This window comes from Rana temporaria, chromosome 4, assembly GCF_905171775.1.
Source record: "Rana temporaria chromosome 4, aRanTem1.1, whole genome shotgun sequence".
In the NCBI taxonomy this organism is placed as follows: Eukaryota; Metazoa; Chordata; class Amphibia; order Anura; family Ranidae; genus Rana; species Rana temporaria.
Genome location: NC_053492.1, coordinates 431,690,693 through 431,717,179, shown reverse-complemented (window position 1 = coordinate 431,717,179; position 26,487 = coordinate 431,690,693). Strand labels below are relative to the sequence as shown.

At 44.1% G+C, this 26,487-nt stretch overlaps 1 long non-coding RNA gene across 1 annotated transcript in view; it reads right to left on the bottom strand.

The window, feature by feature from the left end:
• Positions 1–4,131: 4,131 nt before the first annotated feature.
• The window catches only part of LOC120937899, a 270,265-nt gene continuing 247,909 nt past the window's right edge, over positions 4,132–26,487 (bottom strand). The window contains exon 3 of the long non-coding RNA XR_005748767.1: positions 4,132–4,213. This is a non-coding gene — a long non-coding RNA (uncharacterized LOC120937899). The remainder of the gene's footprint in view (positions 4,214–26,487) is intronic.

Genomic DNA, 26,487 nt, shown 5'->3' with positions numbered 1-26,487 from the left:
TGGACGTGTGTATTGCAAATACCACATCTAACACATGGTTTTGTGCTTGGGTTTACATAAACTTGAAGCTACGTTTTTCATGTGTATACCTTAAAAATAAACAAACACACAAAAAGTCAAATTTCCTAAAAAAAAGCCTACTCCCTATAGTCTACAAACCAAACCCCTTTAAATACACAAGGCTTTAAAAGTGGACACTGAAACAACAACTATCAAACTTACCGCAGTTTTCTTTAACCTTGCACAGTATGCTAGTTAATATATCAGTTGATGTAAGGGGCTTTATGGTTGCAATAATGAGGACCATTATTTTTCCCTGCAACTTCCGAGCCATTTGCAATGTGTAATGGGTGAGTTTACCTGTCAATGGCTGCAATAAAACAGATCAACGTAGGTTGAAAGAGTGAATGGTGGAGCTGATTACTTTACGGGATGTGTTCCTAGTGGAGAAAACCTGCAAGCCAAAGTGTTTAAATCTGCACAATATATTGTTTGCTAGTAGATATTTCTAAATGTTTTTGTTATTGCAAGAAAAAAACTAAATGTACAGGACATGAACTACAAATCAAGTTCAGAAAATGTACAAATGTACAAAATGTACAAATGGCTCTAAACTGCATAAATGATGTTACTTCGAATATTCAAAATGTGAAACTTGTAATTTAATAGACATGTGCATTCGTTTTTTCAGGTATTTTCGTTATCGTTTTAACAAACGATTACGAAAGCACAGAAAACGAAAACCGAAAGATCCGACATAAACAAATGCTTTATTTTCATTTTGCGGTCAAATGTGCCTAACCTTAACTCTATTAGTCCAATATTATTCTACACAAAGAGAAAAGATTTGACATTATAGAGACATGAAGAGTCAAACTTTTTTTTTTTTTTTAAGATTCTGTTGAATCTTTTTATTTTTCATCGTCTTCTTCTTCTTCTTAGAACATTCGACAGACACCATGAGCCTTCAATTACAGCAATTTTGTTTGGGAGCCACGTCGCACGGCCACGCAATTGTCAGTTAAAGTGACGCAGTGCTGAATCGCAGAAATGGGCCAGGTCCTTTACCTGCATAATGGTCCGGGTCTTAAGTGATTAAGAAAAAAAATCATCTTCATGTTTTTTTTGTGGCATAACAACATCAGCTATGAAAAGAAATGCAAGATTTAAGTAGGATGGCCAAGAAGAGCTTGAATGCCTTGCTTACAATCTCCCACTAACGTTGGCCAGTTTTACGCCAATCACTATTTAATAAATATAATCTAATGGCCTTATTACCGGATCACATATAAAGCCAAAGTTTCCTGTACGGCAGGCTAAAACGCAATGTACAAAAACTCTGGACTGTCCGTGCTGGGATCTAAGTGCAGTATTAATCCCTGAGTATTTTAAGTGGAGCAATTTGATATTTGGATATTCGTACAACAATTTGCCTCACTTCAAGCCTCTCTGTTTCCACATTTCAACACACGCTGGTGAAAGAGAAGCACCTGGAGCCAAATGCAGAGATGTGTGTCAGTCACCGATAATTATTCCTGTCAGTGACAGAACCATGGGCTATGTAGGAGGAGACATTCTAACGGCTTCAGCAAGAGTTACACGCCCGATGCACAAACAGGTCACTAGGCCTCTGTCATCAGCCTGGCAAGAGCTATAGAAATCGCAAAGACAACCAAGACTGTGATGGGACTCTCCGCTTCTACAGACCCTCAAAGTCTTCCAGTTTACAGGGTTCTGATGAGTAGCATTTCCAGAAGCAGTGGGCCTGTGTTCAGGATCATAAGTTGGGCCCCCTTGCACCTTGGCAAAAGGTGGGTGTGGTTTTCATTGCGCTGAATAATGGGCATGGCTTAAATGTAACTTTCATTGGAAAAAAATTAGCAGATACAAATAATAAAAATAGCATCATATTGTATTTGAATGTTATAAAAAATTACATTACATTTATTGCACCGGGGCAGCCTCTCTGGGCGAAATCCCATACCTGTACGTGATTTCGCTCTTCCTGGTCTGGGGCTCGCTTACACCGCCGGCATCCAGCTCCAGCTGTGATTGGACACAGCGGGAGCCAATCAGCGGATCTGGCAGACCCAATGTCCACCGGGACCCGTCAGGGTTTCTCTAGTGGTTGCTAGGGGTTCCTTGAGAAATGAGCAATTTCTGCCTCTTAGATAAGTTCCCACTCACACCATTGATCTTTTTAGCTATTTGTATGGGGGGTAATTCTTCCCAGTGTCCACAAGCATAAGGAACATTCTTCCCACTGACCATCGCACCAATGTATCATGAGTTGTAGATTTAGGGGTTCCCTGAGACCAGAAAGTTATATCAAGGGTTCCTCTGTGTGAAAAAGGTTGAGAAAGGCTGGTCTAGGTAAACAAGGCAGATCACGTTCTGTGACAGGAGAAGACAGAGATCATGTGTTCCTGCTAAGTCTTCTTACAGTACAAGCACTCCCCACACAGTTTGGAAGCACTTCCAGGGATTACATTTAACCCTTTGATTGCCCACGATGTTAACCCCTTTCATGCCAGTGTCATTAGTACAGTGACATATTATTTAGCACTGATCACTGCATTAGTGTCACTGGTTCCCAAAAAAGTGTAAAAAATATCACTTAGTGTCCAATTTGTCTGCCACAGTCTGTAAGTACCTATCCACGTTGCGGAATAACGCGTGTTTTAACTGTATTTCACTATTTGACTTTCTTGAATTTTTTGGTGCCATTATCCACCCATGATCATCACGATTGAGGAATAATTCCGGTGGATCCTCCTGTGATTAGCCATTTATGGCCAATACTATAACCTGATTGTCTCCTGGACTGAAAAGCCAGGGGTCCATTTCTTTTGGTGAGTGGGGACACACGAGGGGTGTGTGATGCACCTTAAAGTTTGAAGCACTACTGCACTTTATTGCTTGGAACACATCTGCACAATTTATATGGATGTTTTTCACTTTTTAATTTGATTAGTATATATTGTGAGCGCTGTAATTTCCTTTTTAATTAAATTTGGTCAAGTGTTAGCACTTTGTGCACAGCAGCTGCAATCACGTATTCAATATTTACTTCCAGCATGAGTTATAAATATAATTACCGTATTTGCCGGCGTATAAGACGACCCTTTACACTTAAAAATATGGCTCAAAAATTGGGGGTCGTCTTTTACGCCGGATGCGGGCGTCCATTTTTTAAAAGCCGCTCCTCCTCTTTGTGGTGTTCCGTGATAGGCGGAACACTTAGTTTCCCAGAAGAGCCTCTGTTCCGCCTATCACGGACATCGTCTCGTCCTCGGGAAACTGAGTGTACCGCCTACCACAGAACAGCACGAGGAGGAGGCGCGGCTTTTAAAAAATGGACGCCCGCAGTCTGACTCACTCTGCCAGGCATAAAGGAATGAAGATCGACGAACTGAGGTGAGGCAATGGCTCAGTGAGGTAATGGCACAGTGAGGTGAGGTGAGGCAATGGCACAGTGAGGTGAGGCAATGGCACAGTGAGGTGAGGCAATGGCACAGTGAGGGGGGGAAGGGGGTCGTCTTATACGGCGAGTATATCCCAAAACCAACATTTTAGCTGGAAAATTAAGGAGTCGTCTTATACGCCCAGTTGCCTTATGCACCGGCAAATACGGTATACATATTTACCTTTCACTATGTAATGTATAGCACAGTATCCAAGGATGTACATTTGAGGGACTAGAGCCCACCAACAGATCCCATACAATAAAAAATGGTAGTTCTAACTTACAAAGCAGCCACCACACAGTGTCACTGTTTAGAACAACATGCTCTGGTTTCTTCAAAGAGGGCAAATATTTAGGAGACTAAAGCTGGCCATAGCTGGAGGGCCACACAGGGATCAAAATTTGTTAAGTTCAGTTTTGATGTAGTAAGTGAGATTTTTACATTTGGTCCAGCTTCTTGCTGTATTGGTCTGTTACACAACCTTACAATTTATATGACACCTTCCATTCAAAGTCCAAGGTCTGCTCCTTCTAATAATAAAAGGGGGAGAGTGTAGAGGCCTGTGTCATGGCTGCATGGCACAGAGCAAAAACCCACATCTACTGACAATACATTTAACATGAATAACGTCAAACCCAAAGAGGAGAGTGGCACTAACCAGTTCTGGATGCTCCTTCTTCTTCTTCCCTTTGTTGGTTCTGGAAATCGTTTCCTGATACAGAAAGCTGACTTTAGTTAAGCAGTCACTGTTGAAAAAATAAAACATAAAAAATTAAGGTATTATTAAAGTATAACTAAAGGCAAAACATATTTATTATTTTTTGGATACAGTGGAGAGAGATTTGAACACCTGTCCAATTTTATTGCTGTCTGTGCCCCCGTTATAAAGATTTATTCTCTCTATTTATCCTGTTCACTGTTATCACAATTTTTGGGTTGACACCAGAACAGTAATAGAGGGGAAATCTTCTAATGGGAACACTAGTCCTAAGGCACACCCCGGGATTCCTTCAATTTGGAGGGATTTCCTCTCACTTCCTGTTTTGGCTATGGGTCAGGAAGTGAAGGTAAACCTCCACAATGGGACGCAGATGGCAAAAAAAAAATGACAAGGGTTTTAACCCTCACTTACTCCATACAAAATGAAAACAAAGTTGTGCCTTTAGGTTAAGGTGAGCAGATTTTTAAAATGAAATCCGGGGACATATTTATTTTTTACTGGTAATGGTGGCAATCAGCGACTCTGCCGCCACCTGCCTCACAGCCTGTCAACTCTCTGGACCCCGCTTACTATCAGGTGGGGAGCGGAGGAAGATCACTCCATCAGGGAAGGCAAGGCGATAGGCAGGCGGCTGGCTGGGACTTGAGCCAAGGCAGAAGAACATGCGAGCGGGAGCGGAACGGGCATGCACGCGAAACTGAAGAAATATTTCCTCTGCTTCGACCAAAACCTGATCACCAGAAAGGGGCACAGATAATGGAAAAAATACCCCCCAAGCTACAGGGAGTGCAGAATTATTAGGCAAATTAGTATTTTGACCACATCATCCTCTTTATGCATGTTGTCTTACTCCAAGCTGTATAGGCTCGAAAGCCTACTACCAATTAAGCATATTAGGTGATGTACATCTCTGTAATGAGACGGTGTGTGGTCTAATGACATCAACACCCTATATCAGGTGTGCATAATTATTAGTCAACTTCCTTTCCTTTGGCAAAATGGGTCAAAAGAAGGACTTGACAGGCTCAGAAAAGTCAAAAATAGTGAGATATCTTGCAGAGGGATGCAGCACTCTTAAAATTGCAAAGCTTCTGAAAAGTGATCATCGAACAATCAAGCGTTTCATTCAAAATAGTCAACAGGGTCGCAAGAAGCGTGTGGAAAAACCAAAGCGCAAAATAACTGCCCATGAACTGAGAAAAGTCAAGCGTGCAGCTGCCAAGATGCCACTTGCCACCAGTTTGGCCATATTTCAGAGCTGCAACATCACTGGAGTGCCCAAAAGCACAAGGTGTGCAATACTCAGAGACATGGCCAAGGTAAGAAAGGCTGAAAGACGACCACCACTGAACAAGACACACAAGCTGAAACGTCAAGACTGGGCCAAGAAATATCTCAAGAATGATTTTTCTAAGGTTTTATGGACTGATGAAATGAGAGTGAGTCTTGATGGGCCAGATGGAAGAGCCCGTGGCTGGATTGGTAAAGGGCAGAGAGCTCCAGTCCGACTCAGACGCCAGCAAGGTGGTGGTGGAGTACTGGTTTGGGCTGGTATCAGCAAAGATGAGCTTGTGGGGCCTTTTCAGGTTGAGGATGGAGTCAAGCTCAACTCCCAGTCCTACTGCCAGTTTCTGGAAGACACCTTCTTCAAGCAGTGGTACAGGAAGAAGTCTGCATCCTTCAAGAAAAACATGATTTTCATGCAGGACAATGCTCCATCACACGCGTCCAAGTACTCCACAGCGTGGCTGGCAAGAAAGGGTATAAAAGAAGAAAAACTAATGACATGGCCTCCTTGTTCACCTGATCTGAACCCCATTGAGAACCTGTGGTCCATCATCAAATGTGAGATTTACAAGGAGGGAAAACAGTACACCTCTCTGAACAGTGTCTGGGGGGCTGTGGTTGCTGCTGCACGCAATGTTGATGGTGAACAGATCAAAACACTGACAGAATCCATGGATGGCAGGCTTTTGAGTGTCCTTGCAAAGAAAGGTGGCTATATTGGTCACTGATTTGTTTTTGTTTTGTTTTTGAATGTCAGAAATGTATATTTGTGAATGTTGAGATGTTATATTGGTTTCACTGGTAAAAATAAATAATTGAAATGGGTATATATTTTTTTTTGTTAAGTTGCCTAATAATTCTGCACAGTAATAGTCACCTGCACACACAGATATCACCCTAAAATAGCTAACACTAAAAACAAACTAAAAACTACTTCCAAAAATATTCAGCTTTGATATTAATGAGTTTTTTGGGTTCATTGAGAACATGGTTGTTGTTCAATAATAAAATTAATCCTCAAAAATACAACTTGCCTAATAATTCTGCACTACCTGTAGTAGGAGCGGAAGGGGGGTGTAATTCAGATTTTTTTTTTTTTATTCTGCACTGACTGTCTTTGAAATTGCCCCAGCCCCTGTTGAAATCCAATCCAGGGACAAAACTGGGGACAGACTTGGTCCGGGGACAGTGTCCTCAATCCAGGGACTGTCCCCAGAAACCGGGGATGTCTGGTCACCCTACTTTAGGTCTGCTTTAAACCCTCAGCTTTTTTTTTGCTTTAAACCCTCAGCTTTTTTTTTGCTTAAAGGGATAGTGCACTGGGAGAATTCCAGTCAGGCTTCATAAGGTATGTAAATGACCTACACCTATAGCAATTCATCTTAAAGTGGAGGTTCACCCAAAAAGTTAATTTTTAACATTAGATTGAGGCTCATTTTGTCAAGGGGAATCGGGTGTTTTTTTTTAAATCGAAGCAGTACTTACCGTTTTAGAGATAGATCTTCTCCGCCGCTTCCGGGTATGGGCTGCGGGACTGGGCGTTCCTATTTGATTGACAGGCTTCCGACAGGCTTCCGACGGTCGCATACATCGCGTCACGATTTTCCAAAAGTAGCCGAACGTCGGTGCGCAAGCGCTGTATAGAGCCGCACCGACGTTCGGCTTCTTTCGGCTACTCGTGACGCGATGTATGCGACCGTCGGAAGCCTGTCAATCAAATAGGAACGCCCAGTCCCGAAGACCATACCCGGAAGCGGCGGAGAACATCTATCTCTAAAACGGTAAGTACTGCTTTGATTTAAAAAAAACTACACGATTCCCCTTCACAAAATGAGCCTCCATCTAATGTTAAAAATTGTTTTTCGGGTGAACTCCCGCTTTAAGTCAGAGCCACATGGTTTGTTTTAATCTACAAACATCACAGGTTCTTTAAAAGGAATAGTTCACCTTTACAAACAAAAAAAAAACTGCCTATGCAGATAAGGGGCGCCTGTAGATAAAAACAAACTGTGCAGCTTTGACTGAAGATGAATAATACCCTTGCTATAGGTGTAGGCCATTTGCATACCTTATGAAGCCTGACTGGAATACTCCCAGGACGTTGCTAAGTGAGGCCTAGTCATCACTGCTCACCTCCACCATAACAGGAATGAGCTTTTTCTCTGATTCAAACCTCCTCACATACTCTTTCTCTCCCCTGATGCAGTAGCTCTGAGGTCAGCATTTGAGATCTCACTCCTGCATAGCTCCCAACTGGCCCTGATTTCGAGGGACTGTCCCTGATTTGGAGCAATGTCCCTCTGTCCCTCATTCCTCCTCATTTGTCCCTTATTTTGGTGTGAACTATATAGATGTATACAAAATGCACTTTGTATCTATCAAAAAGTGTTTCCCAGAGCTAAACCTTTCATCCAATTTCTGAATTGCTGCATTTGTAAATTCCAAAAGCCAATATAAAAGAATAGTAGTGGTAAAAAACGCACATGTGGGTTTAACCAATCTTGTTTTTGTTTTTTTATAAATTCTCCTTTAAGGGGGCGTGGCAAGGGATGTATCCTATGCCTGCATACTTTAGGTGTTCCTCATTCCCATCTCAAAAAGTTGGGAGGTATGCTCCTGTGATGGTGGAGGTGAGTAGTGATGACTAGGCCTCACTTAGCAACGTCATGGGAGTACTTAGCAACATCCTGGGAGTAATCAAGGACTGAACAATGCCCTTGCTATAGGTGTAGGTCTTTTAGAGCCCTTTCACACTGGTGCATTTTTGCCGCGTTTTCGCAGTAAAAATAGCGCTATTAAAACGTCCCCTCCATTAAAATGAATTGAAAACGCTGTAAAAACGTGGTAAAATCGCGGTAAAAACGCAGTAAAATCGCAGTAAAATCACGGTAAAATAGCTGTGTTTTACCGCTATTTTAACGCTCCGCTATAGGCGTTTCCAGCGTGAAAGGGCTCTTACTTACCTGACGCCTGACAGAACTACTCTCATGATGTTGCCAGGACATTTCTAAGTGAGGACTAGTCATTACTACTCACTTCCACCATCACAGGAGTGAGCTCTTTTTTCTCAGGGCCGATCCTAGGGTCAAAGTTGCCTGGGTGCAGAAATATTTCTGGCGCCCCCACATGGGCGCCGTCATTTTACTAACTCCTCCCCTTTACAAATGTTTCTATGGCAATGACTCAACCACAGAGATGCTCCCCCACGAAGTCTTCATTAACCTGGGATCCTTACATGATCTCTTAACAATAAACAAAATACAGGAAGAGAAGCAAAGTACTTTATTGGGACCTGGAGAGGGGCCTCTGTGATGGACACAGAGAGGGCTTCTTTTAAAGAGTCTGTTAGATGTTCGGTGCCCCCACCTCTGCAGGCGCCTGGGTGCAATGCACCCTGTGCACCCTGCCTAGGATCGGCCCTGCTTTCTCTGATTCAAACCCTCACATACTCTTTCTCAGCCCTGATGCAGTAGCGCAGAGCTTAATGCTTGAGAGCTCACAGAATCAATAAAAACTGATCATTGTAATCACCTCTGTCAGTGGTAAATGGTTTGTCTTATTCATGTAAGCTGATACATTCTTCAGGAGAGCTTGTTCTGTTGAAAAACAACAGATTTGCTGGCTGAATCACCAGATGAAAATAAAAAAAAAGTAAAAAAAAACAAATGCAGCCATCACACCTAAGATTTGGTAAGCTGCAATATAATAAATGCTTTTGGGTTTAATACTGCTTTAAGCCAAAGCCATCACTACCAGTTAACCAGTTAAGGACCAAGCCTTTTTCTGACATTTGTTTTAGTTTAAATTTGTATTTTTTTTTACAACAATACTTAGAACCCCCAAACATTATATATACTTTTTTTTTATCAGAGACTCTAGGGAATAAAATAGAGATCATTGCAATATTTTATGTCACACCATGTTTGGTCAGTGGTCTTACAAACGCAATTTTTTTGGAAAAAAAATGCACTTCTTTGAATAAAAAAAAGAATACTGTAAAGTTAGCTCAATTTTTTTTGTATAATGTGAAAGAGGATGCTACGTCGAGTAAATAGATACCTAACACGTCATGCTTTAAAATTGCGATCGCTTGTGGATTGTGGAATGGCGACAAACTATGGTACTTAAAAATCTCCATAGGCAAATGTTTTTTTTTAATTGTTTACATTTTACCTGTTAAGAGTTACAGAGGAGGTCTGGTGCTAGAATTATTGCTCTCACTCTAGTGATCACTGCGATACCTCACATGTGGTTTGAACACCGTTTACATATCCAGGAGCAACTTATGTATGCGTTCGCTTTTGTGCGCAAGCTCGGAGGGATGTGGCGCTTTACATTTTTTTTTTTATTATTTATTTTACCTTTTATTTTTTCATATTTCCTTGAATTTTTTTTTATCCCTTGTATTCCTATTACAAGGAATGTAAACAGTGTAAATAGAAATAAGCATGACAGGTCCTCTTTATTGTGAGATCTGGGGTCAAAAAGACCTCACATTTACACTTAAAACAAAAAAAAATGTGCCTTTGCATTTACTCAAAATATAAAAAGGCCCTTTAAGGCCTAGAGGCGGAAGTGACATCAGATGTCGCTCCGGTCCTCCAAGGGCATAGAGTCGAGTGGGGGCCATCTTGCCCTGACTTGACTTCCTGCCTATCCCTCTGCGAGATCGTCTCCCCCTTTACTGACATCTCCAGTAAGACAGGAAATGACCGGGAAGCATAAAAGTGACCCTGCTGCCCATAAAAGTGATCCTGTTGTGAATCTGCCGCCAGCACTATGTGATAAATAATTGATGTATATATACAGTGCGCCAATTCTTAGATGTGATGGCTGCATTTGTTTCACTTTCTTTCTTCTATTTTCATCTGGTGATCCAGCCAGCAAGTCTGTTGCTTTTTAAAAGCACAAGCTTTCCAGCAGAATGTATGAGTTTACATGGATAAGACAAACCCTTTACCACTGACAGGGGGGGACTAAAATGATCAGCTATTATTTATTAATGCAAAAGGATTTATTTATTTATCCCAAAAGGAAAAAAAAAATTGTTGCTATAACTGTTTATAAAGCGTGATCTAGTTTGTGGCCTAAGTTTGTGAGTGTATTTAAATCTGCTAATACATATAACACTCTGCTCCTCTCAGACTGACAATGTTGCTGTGCCTCCTTTGCTGCTGTGTCTCACTAATACAAGAGGTGGGTTACTGGTTGAATCACTAGGTGAAAACATAAAGGTAAAAAGCCTAGAAAAAGAAAACGAATGCAGCCGCCACATCTAATGATTAGTAAGCTGCAATACGATGCATTTTTGGTTTTGCGATACAATACATTTTAGGTTTAATTGTGCAGAATGCCACAAAAAAAAAAAAAAAAATTCAAATAAATTTAAACATTATGGCCCAGATTCTCAAAGGGCTTACGACGGCGCAACGCCATGTACGCCGTCATAAGTCCTAATCTGGGCCGCCGTATCTATGCGACTGATTCTTAGAATCAGTTACGCATAGATATCCATTAGATCCGACAGGCGTAAGGCTCTTACGCTGTCGGATCTTAAATGCATTTTTTTTTCGCCGCTAGGTGTCGCCTCCGTCGTTTTCCCCATCGAGTATGCAAATTAGCAAAATACGCAAATTCCCAAACGTACGCGCGGTCGACGCAGTGAAGTTTTGACGTTTACGTTAGATTTGCGACGCGTAAAGTTGCCCCTGCTATATGAGGGGCAACCAATGTTAAGTATGGCCGTCGTTCCCGCGTCGAAATTTAAAAATTTACGTTGTTTGCGTAAGTCGTGTGTTCACGTCGAAACCAATGACGTCCTTGCGACATCATTTGGAGCAATGCACCCTGGGATATTTTCAGGACGGCGCATGCGCAGTACGTTCGGCGCGGGAACGCGCCTAATTTAAATGCTACACGCCCCCTACCCGGCTCATTTGAATTAGGCGGGCTTGCGCCGGGTGATTTACGCTACGCCGCCGCAACTTTACAGGCAAGTTCTTTGTGAATAAAGCACTTGCCTGTAAAACTTGCGGCGGTGTAACGTAAACCAGATACGTTACGCCCGCCCAGTTTTACGCCCAGATACGAGAATCTGGGCCTATAAATTCGGGGCTAGATTCAGATAGGTTAACGGATCTTTAGATCCGTGTAACCTATCTGATTTACGATCCGCCGGCGCAAGCTTTCGAGGCAAGTGCTTTATTCAGAAAGCACTTGCCTCTAAAGTTGCGCCGGCGGATCGTAAATCCCCCGGCGGAATTCAAATTCCGCGGCTAGGGGGTGTGTAACATTTAAATCAGGCGCGTCCCCGCGCCGATTGAACAGCGCATGCGCTGTCCGCTAAATTTCCCAGCGTGCATTGCTCCAAATGACGTCGCTAGGACGTCATTGGTTTCGACGTCAACGTAAATTACGGCCATCCGTATTCGCGAACGACTTACGCAAACGACGTAAAAAATTCAAAATTCGACCCGGGAACGACGGCCATACTTAACATAGGATACGCCGCATATAGCAGGGGTAACTATCCGCCGGAAAAAGCCGAACGCAAACGACGTAAAAAAAAAGCGCCGGGCGGGCGTTCGTTTCTAAATCGGCAGAAATCCTCATTTGCATATTCGTCACGTGTAAAAAACGAAACGCCACATAGCGGCTGGCCTGGAATTGCAGCCTAAGATCCGACGGTGTAAGTCACTTAAACCTGTCGGATCTTAGGGAGATCTATGCGGAACCTGATTCTATGAATCAGGCGCATAGATACGACGGACGGAACTTTTAATAAAAAATGTTATAGGATTTCAGGGATTGTAGAATGCGGCTGTTTACAGACTGTGGGAGGAAGGAGAATAACAGCTTGTACCGTGTGCTTCGCACATGGGTGTCTTGCTCCAAGGCAGGTTCTCTTTATACATCACACTGCAGGGCTTTACCTGTCCCCGAGGAAAGTGTGTGAGCGCTCTCCTTTCCGGACACTCAGCTATTACTATAGGAAGGTGAAACGTAGAATCGATAGACAATGAGGCCGCATTTCCTGTCTGCCAAAAAAGGATAGTCAGTGTCCAGAGATCAGAAAGCGGTAATAAGAAGATCTGTGTATAATCTGTAATCTATGCCGCCAAATGGAACTAATTCACTAAAACCCTAACATTGGAGATGAGAACCTTTTTATCTACAGTATATGGTCCTGATATTGAGCCAAGAGAGAATGCAGACATATGCCCCGTACACACGATCGGTTTTCCTGTTGGAAAAAGTCTGATGAGAGCTTTTGGTCGGGAATCCTGACCGTGTGTATGCTCCATCAGACTTTTTCCAACAGGAAAACTACTGGGAAAAGATAGGGAGCAGGATCTCCTTTTTCCCGTCAGGAAAAAAAACTGATCGGAATTTCTGATCGTGTGTACAAATCCCAACACGAAAAATTCCAACGCATGCTCGGAAACATTTTGACGCATGCTCAGAAGCATTGAACTTCATTTTCTTGGCTTATCGTAGTTTTTTTACGTCACCGTGTTCTTGGCAGTCAAAAGTTCACCAAACTTTTGTGTGACGGTGTGTATGCAAGGCAGGCTTGAGAGGAATCCCGTCCGAAAAACCATCCAACTTTTTCCCAACGGGAAAACCGATCGTGTGTACAAGGCATAAAACTGCCCAAAGACATAAATAAGTCTCTTGTTCAGCCCCATAGCAGATATACACGTACAGGGCGGCCCCCCTGCGTATAATCACTTATATGTAGTGTAGAACCTCGGTATACGAGCATAATCCATTCTAGGAGAATGCTCGTAATCCAAAGTACTCGCACATCAAAGCGAGTTTCCCCATTGAAGTCAATGGAAACGGAAATAATTTGTTCCGCATTGACTTCAATGGCATGCAATACCACATGCGGCCAGAGGAGTGGGGGGGGGGTGGGGCGACTGAGACGGCCGGAAAGGCCCGAGTACACCTCGGCAAACCTCGGAAAGACTCCGTTCCCGAAATCTGTTCCCGAGAGCTGTCCTCGGCCTTTCCGTGCATTTTCAAACGGCGCCCCCCCCACCTCAGGCCAAATGTGGTACTGCACACTGCTTTGGCCTGAATCGTGAATCGTTTTTCAAGACAACAATCACAAACTGAGTTACGATTTTTAAAAATACAGTTTTTGTATTGCGAAACGCTCGTTAACCGCTTTACTCGCAATCCGAGGTTCCACTGTATATATACATACCTGATTCTACACTTGCAGGTGCCGGCCACTGGATGTCTGCCGGTGTAGTGTCACAGTTTGCTGCCTATCCTAGAATGCTCCGGAAGTCACGTGGCGGCCAACTGCGCATGCGCGATGCGTTCCAAACGCAAATGCGATGCGTTCCAATGCATTCACGACAGTGCACACCAGTGAAACCTCGGTCGGCATTCAGGCTCTTTCCTTAACATCCCAGTGGATTGGAGGATGTTAAAAAAAGAGCCAGGAGGCCGAGCGAGCCGTCCGAGCGAAGCGAGGACGTGAGGCCGACCGGCCACTTTCCTCTAAATCCACGTCGCCCTGAATGCCGGGTTCGCTGGTGTGTACTGTCAAAAATCCATTGGAACGCATCGCGCATGCGCAGTTGGCCGCCACGTGACTTCCGCAGCATTCTAGGATAGGCAGCAAACTGTGACACTACACCGGCACCTGCCAATCTTTGGACTGAGACACAGAATGGAGCTCTGCCTATGTAAACATGGCAGACGGGGGAAACAGGGGGAAAGTGATGGATTTTGTATTCATCACTTCCCTAAAGCTGCTTTCACACTGAAAGCGCCGGCCGTTAGTGGTAAAGCGCTGCTTGTTTTAGCGACAAACCAAGTTATTCTTAAACCGAGGTTCCACTGTATTAGGAAACCCACCCTGACAAATGCCATGCAGCCATTACTGAAGCGCGTGTAGACAGAAAGTGGCTGCAAATAGACTGCAGGAAATCAGCAGCACTGAGACGCAACAAACAGTGATAATAGTATTTTTTTAAGGGCAATTTCTTATGATAAGCTTTAGAAAATGAAATATTATTCCCTTAGGATTTGATGTAATATTAGATGAATACTGAGCACCAAGCCATCTTTCTGAAGCCGGTATTAGTGTAGTAACACAAGGCCTGTCTGTTTCTCTGTTGCTGAACCAGTTTCATAGGAAGCCTTTGAATCTGCAGAGCTTTGAATTTGCATTTCTGTGGCCGCGCTCTCACAATCATATGGTTTAGCCTGAGAGCACGGGGGTAGCAGACTGCCTAAGGGAGGTGAGAGCCCCTTTGGCATATGCCTGTGGGCTAGGACAGATGGACAGGAAAAAAAAAAAAAGGTTTAAACGCATAGAAAGAAAAAAGGGCCAGAAAAGTGTAGAGAGAACTGGCTTTATAGCTGCAACCTTTTAGAGCGAAAATCATTTCTGGAAGTTGATATTATCACCCGAAACGCGATGTGCATGTCAGATTACAAAGTATAACTGATCATTTGCTCTTAAAGCTGAAGTTTATTTTTTGCTTATATTGTGTCCTCAGTGATTCCTCCATTCCACCCTCATTAACATGTCTATTAAATAAAAGATTTCTGTTAAATACCTTGTTTTAGACCCAGTGATGTCATTATTAGGTCTCTGTGTTTCTCTATGCCACATTTGTCAAACACAAGGCCCCTGGGCCGAAACCGGCCCTCCAGGCCTTGTCATGTGGCCCTCCCACCCAGTTTTGAAGCCGGAACTCCTTTCCACCACCTCCAGCTTTCACTCTCCACTCCCACTCCCTGCAAGGTGAAGCAGAGTTGCCTACACAGGGAGGTACTAGAGACAGACAAGATAGGAGAGAGAGATGCGGGAAAGCATCAGGGAAGAGGTTGAGGTTGCACACTGTGCATAGTGCACTCCTAAACCCTGCACTCTGTACACAGCACACCCCTGAACTCTGTACATAACAGACTCCTGAACCCTGTACTCTATGCAAAGCACACTCCTAAACCCTGCACTCTGTACATAGCATAATCCTGAGCTCTGCAATCTGCACATAAAATGCTCCTGAACCCTGAACATAGCATAATTCTTAGCTCTGCACTCTGTATGTAATGCACTCCTGAACCCTGCACTCTGTACATAGCATAATCCTGAGCTCTGAACTCTGTACGTAACTCATTCCTAAACCCTGCACTCTTTACGTAGAATAATTATGAGTCCTGCACTCTGTACATAACACACTCCTAAACCCTGCACCCTGTATGTAGCATAATCCTGAGCTCTGCACTCTGTACGTAATGCACTCCTAAACTCTGCACTTTGTATGTAACGCACTCCTAAACCCTGCACTCTGTACATAACGCACTCCTAAACCCTGCACTCTGTATGTAGCATAATCCTGAGCTCTGCACTCTGTACGTAACGCACTCCTAAACCCTGCACTCTGTATGTAACGCACTCCTAAACCCTGCACTTTGTACGTAACACACTCCTAAACCCTGCACTCTGTATGTAGCATAATCCTGAGCTCTGCACTCTGTACGAAACACACTCCTAAACCCTGCGCTCTGTATGTAACACACTCCTAAACCCTGCACTTTGTACATAACTCACTCCTAAACCCTGCACTCTGTACGTAGTATAATCCCAAGCTCTGCACTCTGTACGTAATCCACTCCTGAACCCTGTACTCTTTACGTAGAATCATGAGCCCTGCACTCTGTACGTAACGCACTCCTAAACCCTGCACTCTGTATGTAGCATAATCCCAAGCTCTGCACTATGTACGAAACACACTCCTAAACCCTGCACTCTTTACGTAGAATCATGAGCTCTGCACTCTGTACGTAACACACTCCTGAACCCTGCACTCTGTATGTAGCATAATCCTGAGCTCTGCAGTCTGTACGAAACACACTCCTAAACCCTGCACTCTGTATGTAACACATTCCTAAACCCTGCACTCTGTACATAACTCACTCCTAAACCCTGCACTCTGTACGTAGTATAATCCCGAGCTCTGCACTCTGTACGTAATGCACTCCTGAACCCTGCACTATAATCCTGAGCTCTGTATGTAATGCACTCTTGATACAACCGGCCTTTTGAGGGCAACCATACTGTTGCTGCGGCCCATAATTAAACTGAGTTTGACACGCCTGCTCTATACAATTCAGCCAGATTTTGCCATATGGTTACAGCCATATGTGGTGCTAAACTGAGAATTGAAATCCAATATAAGAAAGGAGTGGGCCAGGAACAGTTAGCCTGGAGAAGAAATGATTCTGGAACTAGATCACACTGGATGTCCTCTAGCCAGGCATTCGGCAGGCTCTGGCCTGATACTGCACTTGGCCAGAAGAGCAAGGAAAAGGGTAAGTATTAGTGCAGACAAGGCTCCAAAAACAAAAAGAGAAAACGCTCACAAATATACAGTAAAAACCTTGGAACAGTTTTATTACAGGTACCCTATGAGTAAGCTCCTGCCCTAGTGAAATGCGTTAGCCTGGCTGTATACATCGATGGATTAGTCTATTTTTGGAAGATGTAATAAAACTCTCCTGAGGCTTTTATATCATTAGCACTTCTTTCCTTCTTTGGAGTCTTGTATAGACGGTGATAGTAGCCAATGACTATAACCGGCATTCGGTGTTGGTGGTAGCCTGGGGATCCTGTAATAGCATCAAGCCGGCAACTTGGTATCAAAATGTGGTAGACTTGATTGGCTACATAGTCAATACAGCGTGAACATGTTAACGCATTTCGACAAATAAAGTGTAAGTAAAGGCAAAACTTTTTTTTCCCCTTTTGGATAGAGTAGAGAGGTATTGGAACACTTGCCACTTATTATTGCGCTCTGTGCCCCTATCAAGGAAATTCACCCTCTCTATATGTCCTGTTTCCATTATCATTAACAGTGAAATTAAAAGAAAATCCCAAATGTTCGTTTGTCCCCAGAAAAGTAATAGAGGGGAAATTTTCCAAAGGGGACCCTAGTTCTGTTGACCCGGGGTCCCCAAGAAATTCCCTAATTTGCAGGGATTTCCTTGCTCTTCCTGTCTGGCTATGGGACAGGAAGTGAAGGGAAATCTCAGCAATTGGACACAGATGGCATAAAAAAAAACCTGATAGGGGTTAAATTTAGAGGTCCCCCGAAATGGAAATATCAGAACCGAAACGAAACCGCTCGCCCCCGAGTCCCGCGCGTGTGCCCGGCGGGCGCGATCGCCGCGGGGCACCCGCGATTGCTCGTTACAGAGCGGGGACCGGGAGCTGTGTGTGTAAACACACAGCTCCCGGTCCTGTCAGGGGGAGAAATGCTGATCCTCTGTTCATACAATGTATGAACAGAAGATCAGTCATTTCCCCTAGTGAGGCCACCCCCCCTACAGTAAGAACACACCCAGGGAACATACTTAACCCCTTACCCGCCCCCTAGTGTTAACCCCTTCACTGCCAGTGGCATTTTTATAGTAATCCAATTTTTTTTTTCTCGCACTGATCGCTATAAAAATGCCAATGGTCCCAAAAATGTGTCAAAAGTGTCTGAAGTGTCCGCCATAATGTCGCAGTACCGAAAAAAGTCGCTGATCGCCGCCATTACTAGTAAAAAAAAAATATTAATAAAAATGCCATAAAAATACCCCCTATTTTGTAAACGCTATAACTTTTGCGCAAACCAATCAATAAACGCTTATTGCAATTTTTTTTACGAAAAATATGTAGAAGAATATGTGTCGGCCTAAACTGAGGAAAAAATTATTTTTTTGATATATTTTTGGGGGATATTTATTACAGCAAAAAGTAAAAAATATTCATTTTTTTCAAAATTGTCGCTCTATTTTTGTTAATAGCGCAAAAAATAAAAACCGCAGAGGTGATCAAATACCACCAAAAGAAAGCTCTATTAGCGGGGAAAAAAGGACGCCAATTTTGTTTGGGAGCCACGTCGCACAATCGCGCAATTGTCAGTTAAAGCGACGCAGTCCCGAATCGCAAAAAGTGCTCTGGTCTTTGGGCAGCAATATGGTCCGAGGGTTAAGTGGTTAAAACAGTACAGTCGGATTGCAAAAATGTATGGAGCATCCTATCACTGTCCCCCAATTGCCGCCTCTTGTTTATTTTTTTATTACTTTATCACTTTTTTTTGTAGCTTGTCATTTTACTTTTTTTATTTTTGTATAATTTTCTTATTTTTAATATTATTTTTCTTATTCTTTACTTTATAGTGACTTATTTTATTAATTTAGTTATTATTTCTTATTTTTTTTTTTTACACTTAACTTTATTGCTATCACACAGGAGAACATAATTCCCTGTGTGATAGCAATTGGAGGTGACAGGTTCTCATTATTAACCCTGTCACCTCCAAAACAGGAGTGCATTGGCGGCAGGGACAGAAGCCAGACTAGGCAGCCGGGGGGGGAGGAGGGGGGGGGGACAGAGTCCCGAAGATAGAGCCAGCCGAGGAATGTATGTGGGGGGAGATGGGAGGACGGATGGCTGCAAACATGTTATGCTATAAAGGAAAGCAACTCACCGCCCGTATGGTGAAACTGTCTCCACGCTGCTCGCACACAGCCCCGCCTCCTCCTAACCCCACGCTGTGATAGACAGAACACATCTCAGCATTAGACCCGCATTCTGTCTATCACAGCGTGGTTAGGAGCAGGCTGGGCTGTGTGCGGGCAGAGTGGAGACAATTTCAATGTGTGTTTTACCACTCTGCAATCCCGCGTTTCACCACTGGTCATTATCGGCAATTTTTAAATTGTTTCGGCATTTCCCCAAAACAGCTATTTTCGGCCGATATGTATCGGCCGCCGACATATCAGTGCATCCCTAGTTAAAACCTTCCCTTGCTCTATCCAAAATGAAAAAAAAAATTGGCCTAAAGTTTTACTTTAAAGTGGTTGTAAACCTAGTTACACCACTTGTACCTACAGGTAAGCTAATTATAAGGCTTACCTGTAGGTACTCTAAATATCTCCTAAACTTGCACGGTGAGATATTTACCATATACGCTTGCAACGACCTCATCGCCGCATGCGCACTGAAGAAACGGGCCGTTTCTTCAGGAGCCGTGCTATGACTGGCGCGGGAGAGACGTCATCACGGCTCCAGCCAATCACAGCGCTGGAGCCCGCGAACACGCAAAGTGTCCGGGAGACACGTCGCCGGTCACAGCAGTGTGCGGGGCCGCTGCAACAGCTTCAAACTAAGGTGAGTAAGTATTTTCATAATGAGCTAGTATGCAATGTTTTTTGTTTTTGTTTTCGGGTTTACAACCACTTTAAGGCCAAAATGTGTTAATGTGTTAGTGTGTTCGCACTGTATTGACTATGCAGCCAATAAAATCTAGCACATTTAAATTTAACTGAGTTGCCGGTCTGATGCTATTCCTCTATGCTGGATGCCATATAACTATGACATCACTGAAGGCAGTTCAGCTGTTTTCCTATCTCCTGAATGGTCCTCGGTTGAGCGATACTATTACCTCGTACACACGATCAGATTTCCATTGGACAAAGCCATGGAATTGTGTGCAAAGGTGACTTGTTCTGTGTACAAACGGCAAAACTTTGTCGCCTAACAAACAGAAACTATGTGGTTTTCCTGCTCTTTAGCGCCACCCTTTGGGCAACTTCTGCTAATGTTGTCTTATGGTTAGCATTGCTTTTGAGCATGCGTGTTTGTACTGTGGATTTTTTTTCTGACAGACTTGTGTACATACGATCGGAAAATCTGACACATTTGTTGTCGGAAAATTTTAAAGCCTGCTATTCCACATTTGTTTTCGGAAATTCCGACAAACAGTCATATTATTCGACAAAACCCTGCCATCACACAGTTCCCATCGGAAAATCCAATTGTTCGTGCGAGGCAGCCCAGCCCGGGGATCCTGTGCCTGAGCGGAATATCTACCCTCTACACTATCGCTGCTGACAGTTGGTTATGATGTTTGGTGCTTTAGCAAACTAAATGTCATTATGTCACCCAGTAGGGGCTCAGATCTACTTTAAGAATCGCTCTATTTATCAAAGAGCGCAGTTTGGCCATTTGAACACATGCCTTATACTCCTGAAATATTTTCCATTCAGGCACAGTAAATCAGAAGCCGTGACCAATCACAATCCTCAGGAGTGCGCTGCTGAGACAAGCTACTTATTTGGTCTGAACAGGTGCTGCCTGCATGGTCCCTATAGACAGGAGCCTGTGATTGGGAGTGACACTTTTCCTGGGAACAGAGAATCCACAGCCACACTTGTATGTGTCAAAACAGCTCTGCAGAATGTCTCACTTATATAGAACACTGGAAAGGCCTTGCCATTTTGGATGAGGTCAAAGGGCATCCTACAGACAGCTGTTTGATGACGGATGGGCCCTCTAATATACATGAGATATCTCTATTCATGGGCAATTATTGCAATTATTTGATGGATTCTACCACTTACATTTAACTATTTTAAAGGAATGTTTTCAAAGTTGTATTCAATCTTTTGAATCCCCAGGCAGTTTTTTTTTTTTTATAGTTTTTCCCTAAGGGTAGGTTCAGATATGCGTCTTACGCTTGATTTAACGATATAAACTGCATGTGAATCGCACAGGAATTGCACCACATTGCTTTCCCTGCCGCCCCAAGGCCAGGTTCCGCAATATACCCCCTCCCTGCCAACCGAACCCCCCCCCCCCCCAAATCAACAGAGAATGGGTGGCACGGTTAGTTCAATTTTTATTTATTTTTTACTTTTTTATGACTTTTTTTTAGTAGCTTGTCGCTTACTTTTTTTTAATTTTTGTATAATTTTCTTATTATTTTCCTTATTATTTTTCTTATTCTTTACATTTTTATTTTATTAATTTAATTATTATTTCTTATTATTTATTTATTTTTTATAAATTTTTTTCACTTAACTTTTTTGCTATAACACAGAAGAAAACAATTCCCTGTGTGATAGCAATTGGAGGTGACATGTTCTCTTTATTGACCCTGTCACCTCCAAAACAGGAGTCCTAGCACTGTGCTAGAACTCCTGTCACAGCTGAGATGGGAAGAGCACAGCTCTCCCCTCTTACTGTGTACATCGGCAGCAGGGACAGGAGACAGACTCAGTGGCCGGGGGGAGGACAGAGTCCCGAAGACAGAGCCAGCAGAGAGAGGTATGTGGGGTGGGGGGAGAGGGGAGGACAGACGGGAGCACACATTTTACAAGTGATTTCGGCGACATCTCCGCAATCACTTGTTAACGAGCGAGCGAATTCCCCCATAACTTACCGCCCTTAACTGTATGTTTTCCGGGCGTCGGGGGACTCCATGCCACTGCCGCCCCTTGGCGCCCTGCCGCCCCAAGGCCTGGCCTCAGTGGCCTTGTGGGAAATCCGGGCCTGACCACATTCCTGTTCAATTCACATGTGATTCGGTGAGTTGTGATTTGAGATCATTCATTTTTAATGGGCTTTAAGAGGATGTCGGCTGAAAAAAAAATACTGCAGCTTCTGACTTTTAATATTAGGACACTTACCTGTCCTGGAGTCCAGCGCCATCCGCAGCAGAGGACGAGCGCTCGTCACTCTCCTGCCCCCTCCTCGATGAGGGAACCAGGAAGTGAAGCGCTCCGGCTTCACTGTCCGGTTCCCTACGGCGCATGCGCGAGTCGTGCTACGCCTGTCGATTGGCTCCCGTTGTGTACTGGGAGCCGAGTGTTCCCAGAACACAACGGAGGGGGACGGGGACGGGAGGTGACGTCATGCCCACAGTCTGCCCGAGACTGTGTGGCCAGAAGTGGGTGCAAATACCTGTCTTTAGACAGGTATCTGCACCCCCCCCCCCTGAAAGGTGTCAAATGTGACACCGGAGGGTGGGAGGGTTCCAATCAGTGGGAGTTCCACTTTAGGGTGGAGATCCGCTTTAAATTGCTCATTATAGCACCAAAGATGTGCATGTAGCAATTTTGGAACCGCACTGCAACATTATCGTTTTGTACTGTGCGATCAGGTGCCGGCCAATGCACTGCATTTGCGACCTGCGCTTGGAGTGTCGTAAAGATTGCACTGACACCTGCTGCAGATTGCAAAGGGCAGTGCGATTTGAATGTGGTGCATTTCCCGTACTGCATTAGTGTGAACCTAGCCTGAATCTCCTGTTCCTCTGAAGCCTGATCTGTATTCAGTTGGCGGGAGGCAAAAAAAGTGAATAAATTATTTCGTTTAGGGCATGTAGGGCTTTAATTTGGTACTAAATTTGTATACAATACAATTTATTCCTTGGTTTTTAGTGTGACTAAATTCTAACACAATACATACTGAGTACACCCCTAAGTGAAAATGTCCAAATTGGGCCCAATTAGCCATTTTCCCTCCCCGGTGTCATGTGATTTGTTACAAGGTCTCAGGTGTGAATGGAGAGCAGGTGTGTTAAATTTGGTGTTATCGCTCTCACTCTCTCCTTCTGGTCACTGGAAGTTCCACATGGCATTTAATGGCTCTCTGAGGATCTGAAAAAAAGAATTGTTGCTCTACATAAAGATGGCCTAGGCTTTAAGAAAATTGCCAAGACCCTGAAACTACATGGTGGCCAAGACCATACCACGGTTTAACAGGACAGGTTCCACTCAGAACAGGCCTCGCCATGGTCAACCAAAGAAGTTGAGTGCACATGCTCAGTGTCATATCCAGAGGTTGTCTTTGGGAAATAGACGTATGTGTGCTGCCAGTATTGCTGCAGAGGTTGAAGGGGTGGGGGGTCAGCCTGTCAGTGCTCAGACCATATGCCGCACACTGCATCAAATTGGTCTGCATGGCTGTCATCCCAGAAGGAAGATGATGCACAAGAAAGCCTGCAAACAGTTTGCTAAAGACAAGCAGACTAAGGACATGGATTACTGGAACCTGTCCTGTGGTCTGATGAGACCAAGATAAACGTATTTGGTTAAGATGGTGTGAAGCGTGTGTGGCGGCAACCAGGTGAGGAGTACAAAGACAAGTGTGTCTTGCCTACAGTCAAGCATGGTGGTGGAAGTGTCATGGTCTGGGGCTACATGAGTGCTGCCGGCACTGTGAAGCTACAGTTCATTGAGGGAACTATGAATGCCAACATGTACTGTGACATACTGAAGCAGAGCATGATCCCTTCCCTTCAGAGACTGGGCCGCAGGGTGGTATTCCAACATGATAACGACCCCAAACACACCTCCAAGACGATTACTGCCTTGCTAAAGAAGCTGAGGGTAAAGGTGATGGACTGGCCAAGCATGTCTCCAGACCTAAACCCTATTGAGCATCTGTGGGGCATCCTCAAATGGAAGGTGGAGGAGCGCAAGGTCTCTAACATCCACTAGCTCTGTGATGTCATCATGGAGGAGGGGAAGAGGACTCCAGTGGCAACCTGTGAAGCTCTGGTGAACTCCATACCCAAGAGGGTTAAGGCAGTGCTGGAAAATAATGGTTCCCACACAAAATATTGACACTGTGGGCCCAATTTGGACATTTTCACTTAGGGGTGTACTCACTTTTGTTGCCAGCGGTTTAGACATTAATGTCTGTGTGTTGAGTTATTTTGAGGGGGCAGCAAATGTACACTGTTATACAAGCTGTACACTCACTACTTTACATTGTATCAAAGTGTAATTTCTTCAGTGTTGTCACATGAAAAGAGATAATAAAATATTTACAAAATTGTGAGGGGTGTACCCACTTTTGCGAGATACTGTATGTGTGTGTATATCTGTGGGCCAGATTCACAAAGAGATACGACGGTGTATCTCCTGATACGCCGTCGTATCTCTGAGTTCTGCCGGTCGTATCTATGCGACTGATTCATAGAATCAGTTACGCATAGATATTCCTAAGATCCGACAGGTGCAACTGTGTTACACCGTCGGATTTTAGGCTGCAATTCCAGGCCGGCCGCTATGTGGCGTTTCGTTTTTTTTACGCGCTGAATATGCAAATGAGGAGTTACGCCGATTCAGAAACGAACGACCGCCCAGCGTTTTTTTTTTACGTCGTTTGCGTTCGGGTTTTTCCGGTGGATAGTTACCCCTGGGTCTATGAGGCGCAGCCAATGTTAAGTATGGCCATCGTTCCCGCGTTGCGATTTGAAAATTTTACGTTGTTTGCGTAACTCGTCTGTTAATGGGGCTGGACGTCATTTACGTTCACGTCGAAACCAATGACGTCCTTGCGACGTCATTTAGCGAAATGCACGTCGGGAAATTTAAGGGGCGGCACATGCGCAGTACGTTCGGCGCGGGAACACGCCTAATTTAAATGCTCTACGCCCCCTACCCGGCTCATTTGAATTACGCGGGCTTGCGCCGGAGGATTTACGCTACGCCGCCGCAACTTTACAGGCAAGTTCTTTGTGAATAAAGCACTTGCCTGTAAAACTTGCGGCGGCGTAACGTAAATGACATACGTTACGCCGCCGCAGAGATACGCAGATCTCTGAGAATCTGGCCCTGTATGTTTACACATTTTTTTACACCATGTTTTTTCTTCATGGGGGGTCTGGTTTTGGTCAGTGGAGACCAGATGCAGTCTGATCCCCCCATGTAGCTGCAGATGACATCTAATAGCAATCTATTGCTGGCCGCCTGGCATTGTCAGGGGGGTCCTGTATTCTCTGTAAAAGGCATTCCTTTCTTGTAAGTGTTATAATTACACATTACTTGGTTTGCACTTGCCCTGAAATATTCATGAACTTGTTTTACTAACAGTGGCTAAACACGTAAGATTCTCATATTCCCTCCATTTATAGTATCAACCACTAGGCCTTTTTTTTTTTTTTTTTTTTTTTCTTTCAGCTTATTGCCCCAAAATCTATCTAGATAAAGTGAACAGGTCAACCATGGGCATCCGCTGAAATTTTTTCAGGGGGGGGTCACTTTGGCAGCGGCGATACAGTCGCATTTAATCCTTTCTTCAAACACTAGCGGGGGTTAAAAGTGCCCGCTAACGGCCGAATAGCGCAGCTAAAATTATGGTAAAATGCCGCTTTTTAGCGGCGCTTTACCGATAACGCGGCCAGCTGGCAGTGTGAAATAGCTCTTGAGATAATTCAGCTTAACTCAATGCCCATATAAATATAGCCTAGAGAATGTACAGACCCCCCCCATTCTGCACAGACCCCTCCATTCAGCACAGATGGACCCCCTTCAGCACAGACCCCCCCTATTCAGCACAGACCCCCCCTTATTCAGCACAGATGGACCCCATTTAAGCACAGACCCCCCTTCAGCACAAACCCCCCCTTCAGCACAGACGGACCCCCCTCCCCCATCCCATTCAGTACTTCACATCAGCCATCAGTGCGGCACAGGCAGCAGGTTCCCTCCCCCTGTGTACACATAAACATTGGAGGGGGAGGCGGCTTCACTCTGCTCGCTGTGCCTGTGTGACATCCGGCCCGGGACTGCTCAGAAAGCCGCGGCCGCGAGACTCTTCAACACCTTCTTGATTTTCCAGGGGGGGGCTTTTGCCCCCCCTTGCCCTATGGAGCGGACGCCCATGAGGTCAACTTATTCTTGTGTAACACAATACAAATAGTAATGAAATGTTGTGATCTACATATAATCCCCGGCCTCCTTTTCATCATTCTACTCTAGTAAGAAAACCTTTACCTGGTTAGTGTGGGGTGAGCTGTGTTGTGTAGTTTCAGTGAGAGCTGTTTTTTACTCCTGGGAGGAAGGAGCTGGGCACAAGTCTACCATTCTGGTGCCCTCTAATGTCCATTGATAGATTTTTAGTCCTGGTTTTTGTTGTCACTCCACAGATCACCCTTTACACTACAGCAACACATATGAATGGTCAGAGAGCAGCTACTCAATAGTAAATCATATCTATGGTCACAATGTAAAATGATGTATTTATTTATGCATTGTATTTATTTAAATTATTTCTAGCCTACTCCTACAGTAATAATCTGAACAATCTTGACGTTTGTAAACTAACTTTGTGAAGATCCCCACACTTTCCCTTTCTTAACCACTTAAGGACCGGACCAATATGCTGCTAAATGACCCAAGGGGTTTTTACAATTCGGCACT